This window comes from Triticum urartu, chromosome 2A, assembly GCF_056163025.1.
Source record: "Triticum urartu cultivar PI428250 chromosome 2A, HENAU_Tu73, whole genome shotgun sequence".
Classification (NCBI taxonomy): Eukaryota; Viridiplantae; Streptophyta; class Magnoliopsida; order Poales; family Poaceae; genus Triticum; species Triticum urartu.
In genome coordinates this window covers 379487681-379507983 of record NC_141874.1, presented here as the reverse complement: position 1 = coordinate 379507983, position 20303 = coordinate 379487681, and the positions used below count along the sequence as shown (strand labels likewise).

The 20303-nt window shown below is 48.0% G+C and overlaps 1 pseudogene; it reads left to right on the top strand.

The window, feature by feature from the left end:
- The first annotated feature begins 9908 nt into the window (after positions 1-9908).
- On the top strand, positions 9909-12605 carry LOC147985183 (uncharacterized; annotated as a pseudogene).
- Positions 12606-20303: the final 7698 nt, after the last annotated feature.

Below are 20303 nucleotides of genomic sequence, written 5' to 3'. Positions count from 1 at the left end.
ATTGAGAATCAAGAGAGAGAGATGGATCCATCTAGCTACTAACTACGGACCCGAAGGTCCACAAAGAACTACTCACGCATCATCGGAGAGGCACCAATGGAGGTGGTGAACCCCATCCGAGATGGTGTATAGATTGGATCTGGTGGTTCTGGACTCTGCGGTGGCTGGATGGATATTTCGTCGACTCCACTAGGGTTCTGGAAATATTGGGGTATTTATAGAGCAAAGAGGCGGTCCGGGGGCACCCGAGGTGGGCACAACCCACTAGGGCACGCCTGGGCCTCCTAGCATGCCCGGGTGGATTGTGCCTCCCTCAGGGCACCCCTTAGGCGCAGCCAGGGCCCGTTGTGTTCCTTTTGGCCCATAAAAATTCTCCGTAAAGTTTCGTGGCATTTGGACTCCGTCTGATATTGATTTTCTATGATGTAAAAAACATGGAAAAACAGCAACTAGCACTTGGCACTATGTTAATAGGTTAGTACCAAAAGTGATATGAAATGACTATAAAATGATTATAAAACATCCCAGATTGATAATATAACAACATGGAACAATCAAAAATTATAGATACGTTGGAGACGTATCAACTGTGCTTGTATGTTTTTCATGAATGGATACTTACATGTGTATAGCTCTGTGCTGCCTCCGATGTTTGCTGTTCACCCTCGTGTATGGACGCGGGTGGTATCACCCTCGGCACATGCAGCAATGCATCTCTTGGAGGGAGCAATGTTGATGAAGCTCTTCGTCTCTCATTGTACGGTCGTCTTCCCTAAGATTCGTTGTGAGGTTGCGCCTGTCTATATGGCTCATATCTTCTACTTTGCACCCTGCTAGATTGGCAAATATTTCTATCTCTTTGGCCTAGTCTTCCCGTCGCAACCGCTTTTGCAGCACGGATGATTGATGTTGACGGACCGACTGGTGGAAGCCTATGTGTCCTTGCCTTTCTGCATGCGTTAGGGAAGGAAAACATTTGTTGTTGGGGAAATTGTTGACCTTGTTGCAACCCAGTAGTGGAAAAGCTTGTATTCGCAGATATCTGTGTCTCCTGCATAGAAGAACCTATTCATGCTTCTGATGATTCTAGTGTAGCTTGAAATCTGCCTGTATTGTTGAAGTATCCAGGTGCTATTTCTGGTGTTACCCAACCAGGCGGTGCCCCATATCTGCTTGGATCATCAAACCCTCACTGCGTGTGCCGCCTTGCATGTTTGTGCAATGACATTCAACAGTTTTGGGATTAATCTTTTCTGCATTTTCTCGCATACATGATATGGGTAACATGTCATGCACTGAAGGTAATGTACAAGTTGAACTTGCATCGTTGGGCGTTATTAAACTTTGTTCTCTATTTTGAATCTGATTTAGTTTCAGTCGAACTGATGAATGGACATGTTCAGCATAGATGTACTGTTGTACTGATTTTTAGCATTGATGCATCTGTTATGGAAAGTTTTTTTACCCTTTTCATACAGCTGATGCATAAACATTCGGTGCACTGCTTGTAAACTGAACATTGAACTTCAGAGCAGTATGCATATGCATATATATAAAACTGATGCATGTCTTCTCTTTTTTCATCTAGAACTTATGCAACTACACTAGAAGTACTCCTAGTTTATGTATCATTGAACTTACTGTGTAACAAGTGTATATTTTTTAACAACATTCTTTTACTCGTTCGAACTGACGCAACTACATGACATGTAATATTAGAAATAACATAATACAACTTGCAGTGGTAGCTGAACCTTATATAAAGCCTAGTAGCTACTTGGACTGATGCATAAGTTTATGTTTTTTGACTTGAACTAAAGGTAGCATATTAGAGGTACTGACAGTAACCTCGACATCCAAATTGTGCATCAAGTGGCAGGGGTGTAATAAAGTGATGCAAGCATTTGTAGTGTACTATCAGCTTCTGCATCATAGGAACATGTGTCACTGATGCAACGCAAATGTAGTACTGATGAATCTAATAGTGTAACATGTAGGCACAACATAGTGTATGCAATTTTTAAATTGAATCTTCTGCATAGCAGGACTGATGAACTGACACAAACGTGGTATTGTTCTTTAGGCAAACCCAGACATGAAAACATTTTTTGAACTGGTCGTTTGTGCTTTAGTAGCAATCAAGCAGATTCAATTTTGAGCAAAATTAGTGTGGGAAGTAGACATCACCTCCAGTGGCATGTTCTTGGATCGTACTTCTTCTTTTTCCTCTCGTGGGCGGCGTACTGGCATAATCTTTGAGGGTGGCGCCATTGATGCAGGCAAGGAGCTTGGGGAGATGACGACGCTCCTACTTGTGGTGGAGCTCCAGCGACGAGGTCTAGCAAGGGGGAGGATGGTGTTGGAGATCACGTATCCATCGAAGGAGCTCCGGCGAGGGGGAGGCTGGTGGCGGAGATCACTGATCCGTCGAAGGAGCTTCGGCGAGGGGGGAGGCTGGTGGCGGGGATCACAGGCCCGTCAAAGGAGCTCCGACGAGGGGGGAGGCGGGAGGCAAGGACCACAGCCCCGGCGAAGGAGACCCGACGAAGGAGGGATGCAGGAGGCAGGGATCACGGCCCCGTCGTTCCTTTGCCATCGAGGAAGGGGATGGCGGCGGTGGATCTGTCGGCGGCCAGTCACGGTGCCGCGGGCTCCCTCGCTCTGGCTGATGCCGTCGCTCGCTCGCCCACGACAGCTGCCTCCAGTGGTAGGAGTTGGGTTGGGTTCGGGCTAGGTTGGGGGGATTCTACGGTGTAGGCACGTCGCTCCCTTATAGGGCCAGGGGTAACAGAATATTATTCTATTACTAGTAACAGAATAGTCTAGCCTTATATATCAATTAGGCTTCAAGTGCGTACTTGTTGGTGAAAGTGTTGTCCAATGGGAATTATATTTTGAATTACTTATGTATCCTACAAAGTCTGTCGCATAGCCTTGTAACTTATTACTCCATTTCTAAATTTGTACTAGTCCTCTATACCGTATATTGCGCTACTCGTACTACTACCCCCTCCTGGTTTATTGGTCCCCTTCGTAATTTGTGTCAAATTTTGACCATAAATTTCACTAACTAAATGTTAATGCATGTCACAAAAAATTATATCGTTTGATTCATATTTGAACATAGTTTCCAATGGTATAATTTTCGGTGACATGCATTGACATTTTGTTAGTTAAACCTATGGTTAAAATGTGGCACTAAATACGACTAGTAAGTAGTACAATAGTAGTACTAGTATACCTCAGTCAAATTATTCATCATGTCCTCACATTGAATTGACGTGACAACACGTTGCGTGTGAGGTGACACAAGAGTCCTGACGGCGTGTTCTGGTATTGTGGACATCAGATTTGGAGTACCACTTATCTGTCGAAATATTTCATCATTCATTTAAAACAGTCGATTGATCATACATTGAGTATCATATAACTGGAATTAACCAATGCAAGTCCAAGAAGGATTGGTCGGTGCTGCCGCCTGGCGTCAAGTTCGATCCCACGGATCAGGAGCTGATCGAGCACCTTGAGGCCAAAGTGAGTGCTGACAGTGCGAGATCTCACCCTCTCATCGATTTTTTCATACCAACCATCGACAACGAGCACGGCATATGCTACACCCATCCTGAGAAACTTCCAGGTGAGACACCAATCTGCCATCTACTTGCACAAACATATTCCTTTGTTTATAGCAATATTTTTCTTTTTAGACGTGATACGTCTCCAACATATCTATAATTTTTTATTGTTCCATGCTATTATATTATCAACCTTGGATATTATATATGCATTTATATGCTATTCTATATGATTTTTGGGACTAACCTATTAACCAAGAGCCCAGTGCCAGTTTCTGTTTTTTCCTTGTTTTAGAGTATCACAGAAAAGGAAAATCAAATGGAGTCCAATTGACCTAAAACTTCACGGAACTTATTTTTGGAACGGAAGCAACCCAGGAGACTTGGGGTGTACGTAAGGGAAGCAACGGGAAAGGCACGAGGCAGGGGGCACGCCCACCCCCCTGGGCGCACCCTCCACCCCCATGGGCCCCTCGTGGCTCCCCTGACGTATTTCTTCCTCCTATATATACCAATATACCCTAAAACCATCAGGGAGCAGAATAGATCGGGAGTTCCGCCGCCAGAAGCCTCCGTAGCCACGGAAAACCAATCTAGACCCGTTCCAGCACCCTGCCGGAGGGGGAATCCTTCTCCAGTGGCCATCTTCATCATCCCGGCGCTCTCCATGAGGAGGAGGGAGTAGTTCTCCCTTGGGGCTGAGGGTATGTACCCGTAGCTATGTGTTTGATCTCTCTCTCCCTCTCGTGTTCTTGAGGTGGTACAATCTAGATGTATCGCGAGCTTTGCTATTATAGTTGGATCTTATGATGTTTCTCCCCTCCACTCTCTTGTAATGGATTGAGTTTTCCCTTTGAAGTTATCTTATCAGATAGAGTCTTTAAGGATTTGAGAACACTTGATGTATGTCTTGTGTGGGATACCCGTGGTGACCATGGGGTATTCTATTGATCCACTTGATGTATGTGTTGGTGATCAACTTGCGGGTTCCGCCCATGAACATATGCATAGGGGTTGGCACACGTTTTCGTCTTGACTCTCCGGTAGAAACTTTGGGGCAGTCTTTGAAGTACTTTGTGTTGGTTTGAATAGATGAATCTGAGATTGTGTGATGCATATCGTATAATCATACCCACGGATATTTGAGGTGACATTGGAGTATCTAGGTGACATTAGGGTTTTGGTTAATTTGTGTCTTAAGGTGTTATTCTAGTATGAACTCTATGATAGATTGAGCGGAAAGAATAGCTTCGTGTTATTTTACTACGGACTCTTGAATTGATCGATCAGAAAGGATAACTTTGAGGTGGTTTCGTACCCTACAATAATCTCTTCATTTGTTCTCCGCTATTAGTGACTTTGGAGTGACTCTTTGTTGCATGTTGAGGGATAGTTAGGTGATCCAATTATGTTATTATTGTTGACAGAACTTGCACTAGTGAAAGTATGAACCCTAGGCCTTGTTTCAACGCATTGCAATACCGTTTGTGCTCACTTTTATCATTACTTACCTTTCTGTTTTTATATTTTCAGATTACAAAAACCTTTATCTACCATCCATATACCACTTGTATCACCATCTCTTCATCGAACTAGTGCACCTATACAATTTACCTTTGTATTGGGTGTGTTGGGGACACAAGAGACTCTTTGTTATTTGGTTGCAGGGTTGGTTGAGAGAGACCATCTTCATCCTACGCCTCCTACAGATTGATAAACCTTAGGTCATCCACTTGAGGGAAATTTTCTACTGTCCTACAAACCTCTACACTTGGAGCCCAACAACGTCTATAAGAAGAAGGTTGTGTAGTAGACATCAAGCTCTTTTCTGGCGCCGTTGCCGGGGAGGTTAGCGCTTGAATGTATATCTTTAGATCTTGCAATCGAATCTTTTTGTTTCTTGTTTTATCACTAGTTTAGTTTATAAAATAAAACTACAAAAAAATATGGAATTGAGTTTGCCTCATATGCTTCATCTTTTTAATATCTTTCGTGAGTATGATTGAAAGGAAAATTGTGCCAAAGTGTTAGAAGAAGAATGCATTAAAATGTTTGGCACTAAATATTTGAATGACGAGTATGATTGCAATGTTGTTAGTATGAATTCCTTGAATATCCATGATGCTAATGATATGCAAAGCCACAAGCTTGGGGAAGCTATGTTTGATGAAGATGATATTTTTTGTCCCCCAAGTTTTGATGAGCAAATTTATTATGATGAAAGCATGCCTCCTATTTATGATGATTATATTGATGAAAGTGGATTTGGATAGGTCATGACTTTATTTTGTGATGAATCCACTATTCCGTAAGAGGTTCCAATTGATTATGAGAACAAAGTTGCTATCTATGATGATTATTGTGATGACTTGTATGCTATAAATAATAATTATATCCGTGAAATTTGTAATCATGATTTTAGTTTTCAATTGGATTATGCTTCACGTGATAATTATTTTGTTGACTTTACTCCCACAATTCCGAATAAGAAGAATTTTGCTTATGTGGAGAGTAACAAAATTTCTATGCTTGTAGATCATGAAAAGAATGCTTTATGTGATAGTTATATTGTTGAATTCATTCATGATGCTACTGAAAATTATTATGAGGGAGGAACATATGCTTGTAAGAATTGCAATAATATCAAGTTTCCTCTCTGCATGTTGAAAATCTTGAAGCTATGATTGTTTTGCCTTCCTATGCTAGTTGATTATTGTTACCATAAGTTGTTTGCTCACAAAATCCCTATGCATAGGAAGTGGGCTAGACTTAAATGTTCTAGTCATATTCTTCATGATGCTCTCTTTATGTTTCAATTCTTATCCTTTATGTGAGCTTCATTGAAATCATCGTGCATGGCTAGGGGAGTTAAACGATAGCGCTTGTTGGGAGGCAACCCAATTTTATTTTTGTTCCTTGCTTGTTGCTCCTGTTTAGTAATAAGTAATTTATCTAGCCTCTGTTTTGGTTGTGTTTTTTTTGTTTAATTAGTGTTTGTGCCAAGTAGAACCGTTGGGAAGACTTGGGGAAATTCTTTTTGATCTGGCTATAAAAAACGGAAACTTTAGCGCTCACAAGAATTGCTGCCATTTTTTATTGTTGAGTGATATTTAGTTAATTCTTTTTGAATATAATTAATATATAAATTCCTCACGTCCAGAAATTTATTTAAGAATTATTGGGGTTCCATAAGTTTGCGTTAGTTACATATTACTACAGACTGTTCAGTTTTTGACAGATTCTGTTTTTCGTGTGTTGTTTGCTTATTTTAATGAATCTATGGCAAGTAAAAGAGTTTATAAACCATAGAGAAGTTGGAATACAGTAGGTTTAACACAAATATAAATAAATAATGAGTTCATTACAGTACCTTGAAGTGGTGTTTGTTTTCTTTTGCTAACGGAGCTTACGAGTTTTCTGTTAAGGTTTGTGTTGTGAAGTTTTCAAGTTTTGGGTAAAGATTCGATGGACTATGGAATAAGGAGTGGAAAGAGCCTAAGCTTGGGGATTCCCAAGGCACCCGAAGGTAATATTCAAGAACAACCAAGATCCTAAGCTTGGGGATTCCCCGGAAGGCATCCCCTCTTTCGTCTTCGTTCATCGGTAACTTTACTTGGAGCTATATTTTTATTCACCACATGATATGTGTTTTGCTTGGAGCGTAATTTTATTTTCTTTTGTTTTGCTTGCTGTTTGAATAAAATACCAAGATCTTAAATTCTTAAATGTTAGAGAGTCTTCACATAGTTGCATGATTATTCGACTATTCATTGATCTTCACTTATATCTTTCGGAGTAGTTTGTCGTTTGCTCTAGTGCTTCACTTATATCTTTTAGAGCACGACGGTGGTTTTATTTTGAAGAAATAGATGAACTCTCATGCTTCACTTATATTATTTTGAGAGTCCTAAACAGCATGGTAATTTGCTTTGGTTACGAATTTAGTCCTCATATGATGGGCATCCAAGAGGCATATAATAAAAACTTTCACATAAAGTGCATTGAATACTATGAGAAGTTTGATACTTGATGATTGTTTTGAGAGATGAGGATGGTAATATTAGAGTCATGCTAGTGAGTAGTTGTGAATTTGAGAAATACTTGTGTTAAAGTTTGTGATTCCAGTAGCATGCACATATGGTGAACCGTTATGTGATGAAGTCGGAGCATGATTTATTTATTGATTGTCTTCCTTATGAGTGGCGGTCGGGGACGAGTGATGGTCTTTTCCTACCAATCTATCCCCCTAGGAGCATGCGCGTAATACTTCGTTTAGATAACTAATAGATTTTTGCAACAAGTATGTGAGTTCTTTATGACTAATGTTGAGTCCATGGATTATACGCACTCTCACCCTTCCACCATTGCTAGCCTCTCTAGTACCGTGCAACTTTCGCCAGTACCATAAACCCACCATATACCTTCCTCAAAACAGCCACAATACCTGCCTATTATGGCATTTCCATAGCCATTCCGAGATATATTGCCATGCAACTTTCCACCGTTCCGTTTATTATGACACGCTCCATCATTGTCATATTGCTTTGCATGATCATGTAGTTGACATCGTATTTGTGGCAAAGCCACCATTCATAATTCTTTCATACATGTCACTCATAAGTCATTGCACATCCCGGTACACTGCCGGAGGCATTCATATAGATTCATATTTTGTTCTAAGTATCGAGTTGTATTTCTTGAGTTGTAAGTAAATAAAAGTGTGATTATCATCATTATTAGAGCATTGTCCTAGTGAGGAAAGGATGATGGAGACTATGATTCCCCCACAAGTCGGGATGAGACTCCGGACTAAAAAAAAGAGAGGCCATAAAAAAAGAGAAGGCCTAAATAAAAAAAAGAGAAGGGACAATGCTACTATCCTTTTACCACACTTGTGCTTCAAAGTAGGACCATGATCTTCATGATAAAGAGTCTCCTATGTTCTCACTTTCATATACTAGTGGGAATCTTTCATTATAGAACTTGGCTTGTATATTCCAATGATGGGCTTCCTCAAAATTCCCTAGGTCTTCGTGAGCAAGCAAGTTGGATGCACCCCCACTTAGTTTCTTTTTGAGCTTTCATACACTTATAGCTCTAGTGCATCCGTTGCATGGCAATCCCTACTCACTCACATTGATATCTATTGATGGACATCTCCATAGCCCGTTGATACGCCTAGTTGATGTGAGACTATATTCTCCTTTTTTGTCTTCTCCGCAACCACCATTCTATTCCACATATAGTGCTATGTCCATGGCTCACGCTCATGTTGTCGGATTTCGGGTTCCGGCAGACCCTTGAGGTTCGAACATTGGGGTGCGCGCGGAGATCTCTCCCCTACCGATCTACGTCCAATCTCCTCGTGTGATCTAGGCTGGAAACCACGAACAACACAAGGGACACGAGGTTTATACTGGTTCGAGCCACCGTTGTGGTGTAATACCCTACTCCAGTGTGTGGTGTGGTGGATTGCCTCAGGGGGTTGATGATGAACAGTACAAAGGAAGAACAGCCTCGCGAGAGGTGTTCTTGAGCTGGTGCGATGAACTGCTAGGGTGAGTTCAGTCGCCTCTCTATCTCTATCTACTAGGGCTCTACCAGATTTCTGGCCATTTTCTGTGTGTGTGTCTACTCTGTGGTGGCTAGCTCTATTTATAGAGGCCCTGGGCCTCTCCCCAAATAATGAGCGGGAAGGGCGCCAACACTTGGCCATTTTGAAGGGGAACATATAGTACAAGTTATCCTGACCAAAGGTGGTCTTCGGCTGCCAAAAGCACTAGTGATGACGCCGTCTTGGGCTCCACGGTGACCTCCGTCCTGCCGCTCTACTGGTCTTGGTCTTGTTGCACCGGAATGGTAACCTTTGTCCGATGCCTTGGCCTGTGCTTGCCCCCTTTGCACCAAAGGGGAAACAAGGACACTGCGCAGGCTGGCGCCCGCCTGGCGCCCGCCTGGTCTCGATCATCATGACTTGCGTCACGGGTTCCTCGTGAGGTATCCCCGCCTTGATCTCTCCGCCTCCTCGCGAGCCTGCCGGATGAGGCTGCCTCTGAGGAAGCTTTGTTTCGTCCGCCCCGCGAGGCTTGGCCCCTCGCGAGGGTCTTGAGCTTGAGCTGATGAAGATGGGCCGCGCTGGGCCTCCACTTGAGCCACGCCGCGGGCCACAGGCAGGCAAGTCTGGGAACCCCTATTCCCAGAACGCCGATAGTAGCCTCCCTTGATAGGATCGTCACGGAGGTCCGATTCTTCGCCGATGCCCTATGGGCGGGTCTGGTTCCCCCCTTTTCCGCCTTCTTCAACGCGGTGCTCTCCCATTATCAGATCCGCATGATGCACCTCAGGCCGGAGTCCATTACTCTTCTTGCTGTCTTTGCTTTTGTCTGCGAGGCGATGATTGTCATTCCTCCTTTCGTGGCCCTGCTGCGCCACTTCTTTTCCTTGCGCCTGAGCGACCCCACTCAGTGCTCAGGGTGCGTGAGCTTCTTCGCCATGCCAGAGACGGGCGCTTCAGGGATCGACTTCAGCCTTCCTTCTCCTGAGGCTAGGTTCAGAGAGCGGTGGCTGTACGTGGACATTGGAGTGCCCAACCCTTTGCTCTCACATCCGACCTCGCTGTTGTTCCCCATGCGGGTTGGGATCACGAGGTGCTCGCGAGCCCCCGGCTTGCCTTCGTTTGGCGCCGTTTCCAGAGTTTGAGGGCGCTCAACGTGACAGCGCCCAAGGTGGTGAAGGAGTTCCTCCAATGTCGCATTGCTCCTCTCCAGCGCCACTCTCGGTGGATGTGGGACATCGCGGGGCACAGAGACCGCATGCGGCTTCAGGAGGAGGACTTGGCGCCTGAAGTGCTGCAGACGGTGCTCAGGGTCTTGACTGGCGATCCTTACCAAGGCAGCCTTCGGAGTAACGGTGTCCTCTTGTATCTTTGCTTTGGCATGGTCGATTTTGTGAGGCAGATGCCCAGCTTCGACGAGTGGGGACTGTGCCCTGCTGGCTTCATGGGGGCCCGCGAGAACCCAGCCATTGTGGTTGCTTCACCTGCTGCCCACGGCGGTCCTTCCTCAGGCGACAGGGCGGGGAGGCGAGAACCGGCGAGAGTTGAGGCGCCCGATGTCGAGGTGCTGATGCCGTGAGAAGCCTCGAAGGAGGCGTCTCCCGAGGCCCGCCCTGGAGCGGCGGCAGGTGCGGGGTTGCGGCTTGTGGTTCCTGAGGCCGGGGCTCCCGAGCCCCCAGCCGTTCCTCGTGAAGCGACGCTTGACGGCGCTCCCCAGGCTGACTCCTCCAGCGCTGGTCATCTTGACGCTTCTTCCACACCAGGGGGAGACCCCTGCGCCGGGCGCTTAGGTCGGTTCCGCGTAGACTTCGAGGCCCTCCGCAAGAGGAAGGAGGCCTTGGGTGGCAACGACCGCCCTTGCCGCTTGTTGAAGCGCAGAAAGTACCTTGCCATGGACGAGTAAGTCTTCTTCTTTCCTTGCTCGTTTACTTTGCTACCCCTGCGACTGAGTGTGGCCCTTTCAGGCCCGGCCCTGCGGAACCCGCCGAGCCAGCCCGGGAGCCATCCCCCCAAGCTTCGCCTTCTCTGCTGGCCCTGGGCTCGCCGAGCTCGAGCGGCACCCCTGCTGCCAAACCAGTTGATGGAGTGGTCCGTTCCATAGGGCACCTCGAGCCTACACGCCCGCTGTCCTTTCTTCATGAGTCCTCCTGGGGCACATCCGGCCTGCCCCGTGCTCCTCCTCTGATCATAGATGGTGAATGGCTGAAATCTGTCTTTGGCTCCTCCTCCGTGGGTGGACCGATGCCAGGCCGAATTCCCAGAGAGGCACGTTCGGCGATGGCTAGGGCGCCAGCCCCGCACCGGGAGGGGGCCTGCCGCCTCGGGGCCCTCCGCATGCTCCGGTGGAAGAGGGTGATGTGGAAGACGTGCTCAGGCGCGCTCGGGAGCGATGCGCCCTTCATGAAGAGTTCCTCCAGAGGGCGGCGGGTGTGGTGAGCCGGATCGGGGCAGAGCTTGCTGACGAGGATGCGCGCCTCGAGGCCGAAGGTTTGCACCTCACTGAGGAGAGGCGCAAACTAAAGGTAGCCATCGCCCTCGTGCGTCACCAGCGTGATCTTGAGAACGCGAAGGCTGAAGTGTCGCTGGCAGCTTTCCGGGAGGCCTGCTCCCAGGCCGTCGAGGAGGCTCGGGAAGCAGACCGACGGCGCAAGGATGCGGAGGAGCGCGTGTGGGAGCTCCTGGCCTGGGGCAACTCCCTGGAGCAGCAAGTGGAACTGCGTCAGGCGGCCCTTGAGTCGATGGAGGGGCGCCTGTTGATCGGGCGGAGCTTCTGAAGCGCGAGGAGGGGTTGACGCTGGAGGCCGCCGAGCGCAACCTTGATCTTGAGCGGTTGGAGACGAGGGAGCGCCTGGTGGCTCGGGCGGAGGATGAAGTTGCCGCGTGCGAAGCCCGGGCCCAGGAAGAAGTCGATCGTCGCGTGGCGGAAGCTTGCTCGGCCCTTGAGCGCGAATACGAGATGAGGTTGGTGCTGATCAAGGCCGAGGCTGAGGGCAGGACTGCGGCCCTCAGGGCCAAACTGGCTGAAGTGACGCACCGTGTGGATTCCTCTGCAGCCGCCCTCAGCGCAGCACAGGCAGAGCTGTCCTCTTCCCGGGCCGAGCAGCTTCTTCTCCAACAGAGGGTTGATGACGCCGAGGCCATCACGCGGCGGAATGAGGCTGAGATCTGTCGGCGGCGGGTCCTAGAGCGTGAACATGCCCCCATGCTTCAAACTCTCAAAGAAAGGGCCAACACAGCTTTGGGCAACATCTGCGAGGCTGCCGCCAAGGAGCCGCACGAGGTCAACTACGCCGGCAACCTCCAGTTTTTCACCGATGTGGTGACGCTTCTGGAGAACTGCTCCGAAAGGTCCAGTTGGCTTGTTGAAGAGAGGAGTCGAGCCTTGCTCGGACGTGCTTTCTCCCGCATCTTCAGCTATCTGCTAGACAGGGACCCCCACTTTTACTTGGACGCTGCCATCGCACCCGTGCCCATAGCCGTCCGAGGCGCCCTGGCACGATGGGTGGAGGGAAAAGTGGATGCCCTCGTCAGGGCCTTTGCGTCTGATGATGATGGCGTGGTCGTGGGCGAGCCTGGTGCTGACGGAGATGCTGGCGGCAGTGGCAGTGATGTCAACGATGCCAGCGATGCCTCCGAGGATGCCCGAGAAGACGCGGTGAGTGATATGTCCGACTGACCGCATGTCACTGTTGTTTATCCTGCACGAGGAAGGTTTGGGCTTGGCCCTGAAGAATGTAAGAGCATTTTGGGAGGGGTAGCCCCTCATGTAAAGGTTTGCAATTAGTACCCTCGCAAGCATAATGTTACGTGTGAACTTAGCCGCTGGCCCGGTGATGGGTCAGCGGACTTGTGTACCTTCCGACCCCGACGAGCCCCGAGCGGGCCTGCGGGGGCCGCTACACCTCGGGTGTCTTCTGATTAACTTGTAGATTCTGCGATGAAAACCTCCGGAAAGGGTGCGGTAATAGTGGTCTTGGTTGTAAACGTGCCTGGCCTGGCCCGGCTCGCGAGGGGGGCAGCCGATGCTGACTTTGGACGCAAAGCCGAAACCAAAACCCGAGAGATTGCTCGAACGAGACTAAACACCCCTTCCCCCAAACACACGCAAGCATCAAGCTCAAATCCAACTTAAATCCAAATCGAAGAACTTGTCAACAAGGAAAGGCAAAAGCAAAAGGCCGCGTCCGGCACCTAGTCTAGTCTTTGATGTCTTCTCACCAGCGCGGAGCTAAGTGCTGCCACTGGGCGTGGGCGAGAGCCCCCGAGGCCCGAGGGTGGCTCTCCAGAGACTCCGGGGCGTGTACAGCCCCACTCATTTATTATGTGAGAGTGTCAGGGGCGGCGAGCTTCACAGGCACTGGGCCTTCTTCACAGGTACCGGCCTTGCTTCATATCGCCAGGCGAGGGCCCCGCCTTGCGCCACACTCTCCCGCCATCGACGGCGATCAGAAACCAGGACGACGCCAATGAGTCAGGGCGGTCGCCAGCGGTTCCCCCGACGACCACTGGTCCCCTGCCGGGGGCAGGCCTTGGGGCACCTCCCCGACAGGGGGCCTACCTCCTGAGAACGCCTTGCTCCGACCGCCGCGATGAAGAACCCGAATCTCGGCCCCTCTCCTGCAGCCCCCTGCACCCTCCTGTTGAGGGGTACGAGGCTGCAGAATTGGGGCAGCCACCTGCTGCGGCGACCTGTATCTCCTGCGACCCATGGTTAGCATAAGCTTGCTCCTGAGGGATGAGTGGTACCCGATAATTGCCACCGCCGGTGCGGTTGTCGAGGCTCTCCTGGGTTCCCGAAAGAGCTCAGCTTATGGCGTCTCCTCGTCCCAGCCTGGCCTGAGGAACGAGCCCTGATCCACCATGCGGAGCACATAAGCTTTCGGGGTCGCCGCCTCGTGCGCCCCGCATGCCATGCAGCCTGGCTTGGAGCGCTGTCTTGGGGATGATGGCGCGGCGGTCCGCCGAGGCCGAAGGCCGCGGCGTCCACCCCTTCGCTGGACTGAGAGGGGGCTGGCATGACTTGTCGCCCGGCGCCGGTGGAGCTGTTGGCGCGCGGACGGGTCCTGGAGTCCGCTGGAAGTCGCGTGCGTGCGCACGATGCCGCCATGCGGCCCGCCTTGGGTCTGGGGTGGCAGCTGGACGCAGAAAGGAGGTGTTCCTGAGGCGGCGGCGTCTAGGAGCTCAGCTACTCGCTCCAACAACACGTCACGGCCGCCCTCTAGCAGTCGGCACCATAGCAACTCTCGGGCCACCGTGAGCGCGGCCCTGGAATTCGCTTGCTCCTGTCGGGTGTACGGCGCCATGACCGCGGTGTGGTCTGAAGCCCTTGCTGCGGCACGCACCTACCGTGGTGTGAGGGCAGGCGGCGTCTGGCCGAGTCACCCGCGCCCCGCAGCGCCCTGTGGAGCACGGGCTGCCAGAGGCGCAAGGTTGAGGTCACCCTGGGCTGGTGCCACGGTGTGGGCGGGCCACGCTGCCCAGCGGTCGGCGTTGGCTGCCGGGTCGGTTGACATCTGAACGGCGAAGTGACGGAACGCGATGCAGAGGAATAAGGATTCCGGCGCACCCCTACCTGGCGCGCCAAATGTTAGATTTCGGGTTCCGGCAGACCCTTGAGGTTCGAACACTGGGGTGCGCGCGGAGATCTCTCCCCTATCGATCTACGTCCAATCTCCTCGCGTGATCTAGGCTGGAAACCACGAACAACACAAGGGACACGAGGTTTATACTGGTTCGGGCCACCGTTGTGGTGTAATACCCTACTCCAGTGTGTGGTGTGGTGGATTGCCTCAGGGGGCTGGTGATGAACAGTACAAAGGAAGAACAGCCTCGCGAGAGGTGTTCTTGAGCTGGTGCGATGAACTGCTAGGGTGAGTTCAGTCGCCTCTCTATCTCTATCTACTAGGGCTCTACCAGATTTCTGGCCGTTTTCTGTGTGTGTCTACTCTGTGGTGGCTAGCTCTATTTATAGAGGCCCTGGGCCTCTCCTGAGCGGGAAGGGCGCCAACACTTCGCCATTTTGAAGGGGAACATATAGTACAAGTTATCCTGACCAAAGGTGGTCTTCGGCTGCCAAAAGCACTAGTGATGACGCCGTCTTGGGCTCCACGGTGACCTCCGTCCTGCCTCTCTATTGGTCTTGGTCTTGTTGCACCGGAATGGTAGCCTTTGCCCGATGCCTTGGCCTGTGCTTGCCCCCTTTGCACCAAAGGGGAAACAAGGACACTGCGCAGGTCGGCGCCCGCCTGGCGCCCGCCTGGTCTCGATCGTCATGGCTTGCGTCACGGGTTCCTCGCGAGGTATCCCCGCCTTGATCTCTCCGCCTCCTCGCGAGCCTAACGGATGAGGCTGCTTCTGAGGATGCTTTCTGTCGTCCTTCCCGCGAGGCTTGGCCCCTCGCGAGGGTCTTGAGCTTGAGCTGATGAAGATGGGTCGCGCTGGGCCCCCACTTGAGCAACGCGCGGGCCGCAGGCAGCCAAGTCTGGGGACCCCCGTTCCTAGAACGCCAACACATGTATTGCGTGAAGATTGAAAAAGTTTGAGAACACCAAAAGTATGAAACAATTGCTTGGCTTGTCATCGGGGTTGTGCATGATTTAAATACTTTGTGTGGTGAAGATAGAGCATAACCAGACTATATGATTTTGTAGGGATAACTTTCTTTGGCCATGTTATTTTGAGAAGACATAATTGCTTGGTTAGTATGCTTGAAGTATTATTATTTTTATGTCAATATTAAACTTTTGTATTGAATCTTATGGATCTGAATATTCTTGCCACAATAAAGAATTACATGGATAAATATGTTAGGTAGCATTCCACATCAAAAGTTATGTTTTTATCATTTACCTACTCGAGGACGAGCAGGAATTAAGCTTGGGGATGCTAATACGTCTCCAACGTATCTATAATTTTTTATTGTTCAATGCTATTATATTATCAACCATGGATGTTTTATATGCATTTATATGCTATTTTATATGATTTTTGGGACTAACCTATTAACCTAGAGCCCAGTGCCAGTTTCTGTTTTTTCTTTGTTTTAGAGTATCACAGAAAAGGGAAATCAAATGGAGTCCAATTGACCTGAAACTTCACGGAACTTATTTTTGGAACGGAAGCAATCCAGAAGACTTGGGGTGTACGTATGGGAAGCAACGAGGAAGGCACGAGGCAGGGCGGCACGCCCACCCCCCTGGGCACGCCCTCCACCCTCATGGGCCCCTCGTGGCTCCCCTGACATATTTCTTTCTCCTATATATACCAATATACCCTAAAACCATCAGGGAGCAGAATAGATCGGGAGTTCCGCCGCCAGAAGCCTCCGTAGCCACCGAAAACCAATCTAGACCCGTTCCGGCACCCTGCCGGAGGGGGAATCCTTCTCCGGTGGCCATATTCATCATCTCGGAGCTCTCCATGACGAGGAGGGAGTAGTTCTCCCTCGGGGCTAAGGGTATGTACCAATAGCTATGTGTTTGATCTCTCTCTCTCTCTCTCTCTCTCGTGTTCTTGAGGTGGTACGATCTTGATGTATAGCGATCTTTGCTATTGTAGTGGGATCTTATGATGTTTCTCCCTCTCCACTCTCTTGTAATGGATTGAGTTTTCCCTTTGAAGTTATCTTATCGGATTGAGTCTTTAAGGATTTGAGATCACTTGATGTATGTCTTGCGTGGGATACCCGTGGTGACAATGGAGTATTCTATTGATCCACTTGATGTATGTTTTGGTGATCAACTTGCGGGTTCCGCCCATGAACCTATGCATAGGGGTTGGCACACGTTTTTGTCTTGAATCTCCGGTAGAAACTTTGGGGCACTCTTTGAAGTACTTTGTGTTGGTTTGAATAGATGAATCTGAGATTGTGTGATGCATATCGTATAATCATACCCACGGATACTTGAGGTGACATTGGAGTATCTAGGTGACATTAGGGTTTTGGTTGATTTGTGTCTTAAGGTGTTATTCTAGTACGAACTCTATGATAGATTGAACGGAAATAATAGCTTCGTGTTATTTTACTACGGACTCTTGGGTAGATCGATCAGAAAGGATAACTTTGAGGTGGTTTCGTACCCTACAATAATCTCTTCGTTTGTTCTTCGCTACTACTGACTTTGGAGTGACTCTTTGTTGCATGTTGAGGGATAGTTATGTGATCCAATTATGTTATTATTCTTGAGAGAACTTGCACTAGTGAAAGTATGAACTCTAGGCCTTGTTTCAACGCATTGCAATACCGTTTGTGCTCACTTTTATCATTAGTTACATTGCTGTTTTTATATTTTCAGATTACAAAAACCTTTATCTACCATCCATATACCACTTGTATCACCATCTCTTCGCCGACCTAGTGCAGGTATACAATTTACCATTGTATTGGGTGTGTTGGGGACACGAGATACTATTTGTTATTTGGTTGCAGGGTTCCTTGAGAGAGACCATCTTCATCCTACGCCTCCTACGGATTGATAAACCTTAGGTCATCCACTTGAGGGAAATTTGCTACTGTCCTACAAACCTCTGCATTTGGAGGCCCAACAACGTCTACAAGAAGAAGGTTGTGTAGTAGACATCAAGACGCAGACCTAGTGAAGCAATTGCAATTTGACAGTTAATAAAAAGTTAAACAAGTGACTGCAACATGCCAAAGATGTTATGAAAATGCCAACTACGTACACTAAAACCTATATTCGACAATACTGCAGGTATCACACTGAGTGGCCTAAGAAAGCATTTCTTCCAGCGCAACTCCAGGACGTTCAAAAGGGGCACGTGGACGCGTTGCAAGATACAGTCGGAGTGCGACATGCATACGATGTGGCACAAGACCGACAATACCTTGTCGGTGATGGTCAACGGCCGGCAGACGGGCAGCAAAAAGGTTCTGGTGCTGCACACCAACAAGAACTTCGACCAGCAGAGGACCAACTAGGTGATGCACCAGTACCACCTCGGGGACATGCAGCAAGAGAAGGAGCAGGAGCTGGTCCTCTACAAGATTTTCTACCAGACGAACACTAGGGCCAGGACTAAAAAGATTATAAGTTAGTTTGGTATTGGTACTTGTACTACCTGGTCGTCTACAAGTTGGTATTGTTGTTAACGATCTTTCGGTATGAACTTGGTATTTTATTCCAACCATCATGCCGAGGGTCGACGTGGATATAAATCTGAATCATTTGTTTCGAAACGAATTTTTAGGCACCTAATTTTTATTTGATGGGTAGCATAATGTAACATCCCAAATTCTCAATTTGGAATGTTATACATTAGATCATCATTGCATATCATGTTTTATTGCATTTTGGCTTGATCCTAGAAATTCTACGCAACTCAAGGACCTACGGAGAGAGTTGGGGATTTCATTATTTTCATATTCGCGTTTTCGCGAATTTTGAAAAGAGGATCATTTGATTTTAATTATTTTCTCTTCGAATATTTCTTTTATATAAATAAAAGAGAGAGGATAAAATGACTTCCTCAAAATGGAGAAATATCGAAGATTTAATATTAAAATCAAATAAGATTTTTATTCGGAGTTTTATTGCTATTTTATTTGAATTAGGAAAAATATGTGTTTTTCAAAATTGCAATTCAGGCCCAAATAAATGTTCACCTTGTCCGGCTTATTTTTAGAGGACGGCCAAAATTATTTTCAGGATTTTTAGAGTCTGTTTAGTATTTATTTTTCTTTCTTTTTCTGCACATTGAAATTATTTAAAAAAAATGAACCGACTCCAGGCCGTACCCGAGCGGGACTCCGCCCGGGGGGCCATTATAAGTCGCGACGCCCGAGCCGCCGAAGCCCAGCCCGAGCCGCCGCTGCCCACCGCCGCCTAACCATAACCCTAGCCCGCCGCCTCGCACCGCCGCGCCACCTCGCTGTCGCAGTCGCGCCACCTCGCCGCCGCAGCCGCGCCACCTCGCCAGAGCCGCCCACCGTCGCCGCCGCCCTCGCTGGACTTGCCGGAGGTAGCAGCCACCGCCGCCGGTTTTCTTCGGAAAACCGTATGGTTTTTAGATCCGCGGTTTTTTTATTTTTTTAGATCGGTTTTTCGGTTTAGTTAATTAGCGAATGCCCGTTTTTACATTCGTTTTAACGAACGGTTTTGACCGTTTGGCTGTAGATAGCGAACGTTCGTTCATTAACCTGTTCGTCAATTTTTCTTTTTATCAGATTTTCCATAATTATTTTCGATCGCGATTTCTGATCCGATTTTCGTTTTAATATAACTTTTCGCTCGTTTATCGGAATCAGGCGATTCAAGCACCTAGAGTTTCGTCTCGAAACCCACTTTCCATTTAATCAACTTAAACAAGTTTTTGCTATAGTAAAATTTGACTTTAGTCCAGATTAGTAATAGGAGCTTGTTTCTTTCGCCGTTTGAGTTTTGTCGCTTCGTTTGATTTGATTCTTTTTGCAAACCGAAGTTCTTAAGTTGAACTTTCTGGTTAGATCTCTTATTTGAGATTTTACCCATGCCTTTTCTTGATTGCTTATTGTATGCTTGTTTGATTGCAATAGAGTACCCGGAGTGTGAAGCATGCTACATCGAGTCTCTAGGTTTCACGGATCATTAGCAAGGCAAGTAACACTTTGATCATATCCCTTTATCACCCAGTTTTTTATGCATTAGTTTCAACCCTCACACTTGCATGGTTAGGATCTGAATAAATTGTGGGTTGGGAAGTAGTTGATGAGGTAGAACCTATTGCCCTGTTATTATCAAACCCCTGGGAGTTACTTCTACGTTATGCTTATATTGCCATGCTATGCTCGTAGACGTGGATTGGGTTTGAGTGTATTCCATGACAGATTGTGAGATTGTTTACTTAATGGTTCAACTTAAGGTGGCAACTTTAATACACATCTGGGTGGATTGAGGCACTTGGGGAACCCAGTGATTGCCTGTATTTTTGGAAATCCCGGGGTACCGTGTGATTTTCCTATGGACCGCCACCCAGGCTCAAAGGGATCATAAGATTATTCATGCTGGAAACTTCCGTGTGCAGCCACCAGCCATTTATGCATGTAGTGATAGCTTTACATTGTTCATTACACTCTTGTGTTACATTGCCAGCATATTCCATGTACTGACCCGTTTCGAGCTGAAATGTATCATGTTGCAGACTTTTCAGACGACGAGTAAGGAGCCTTAGGTCGTGGT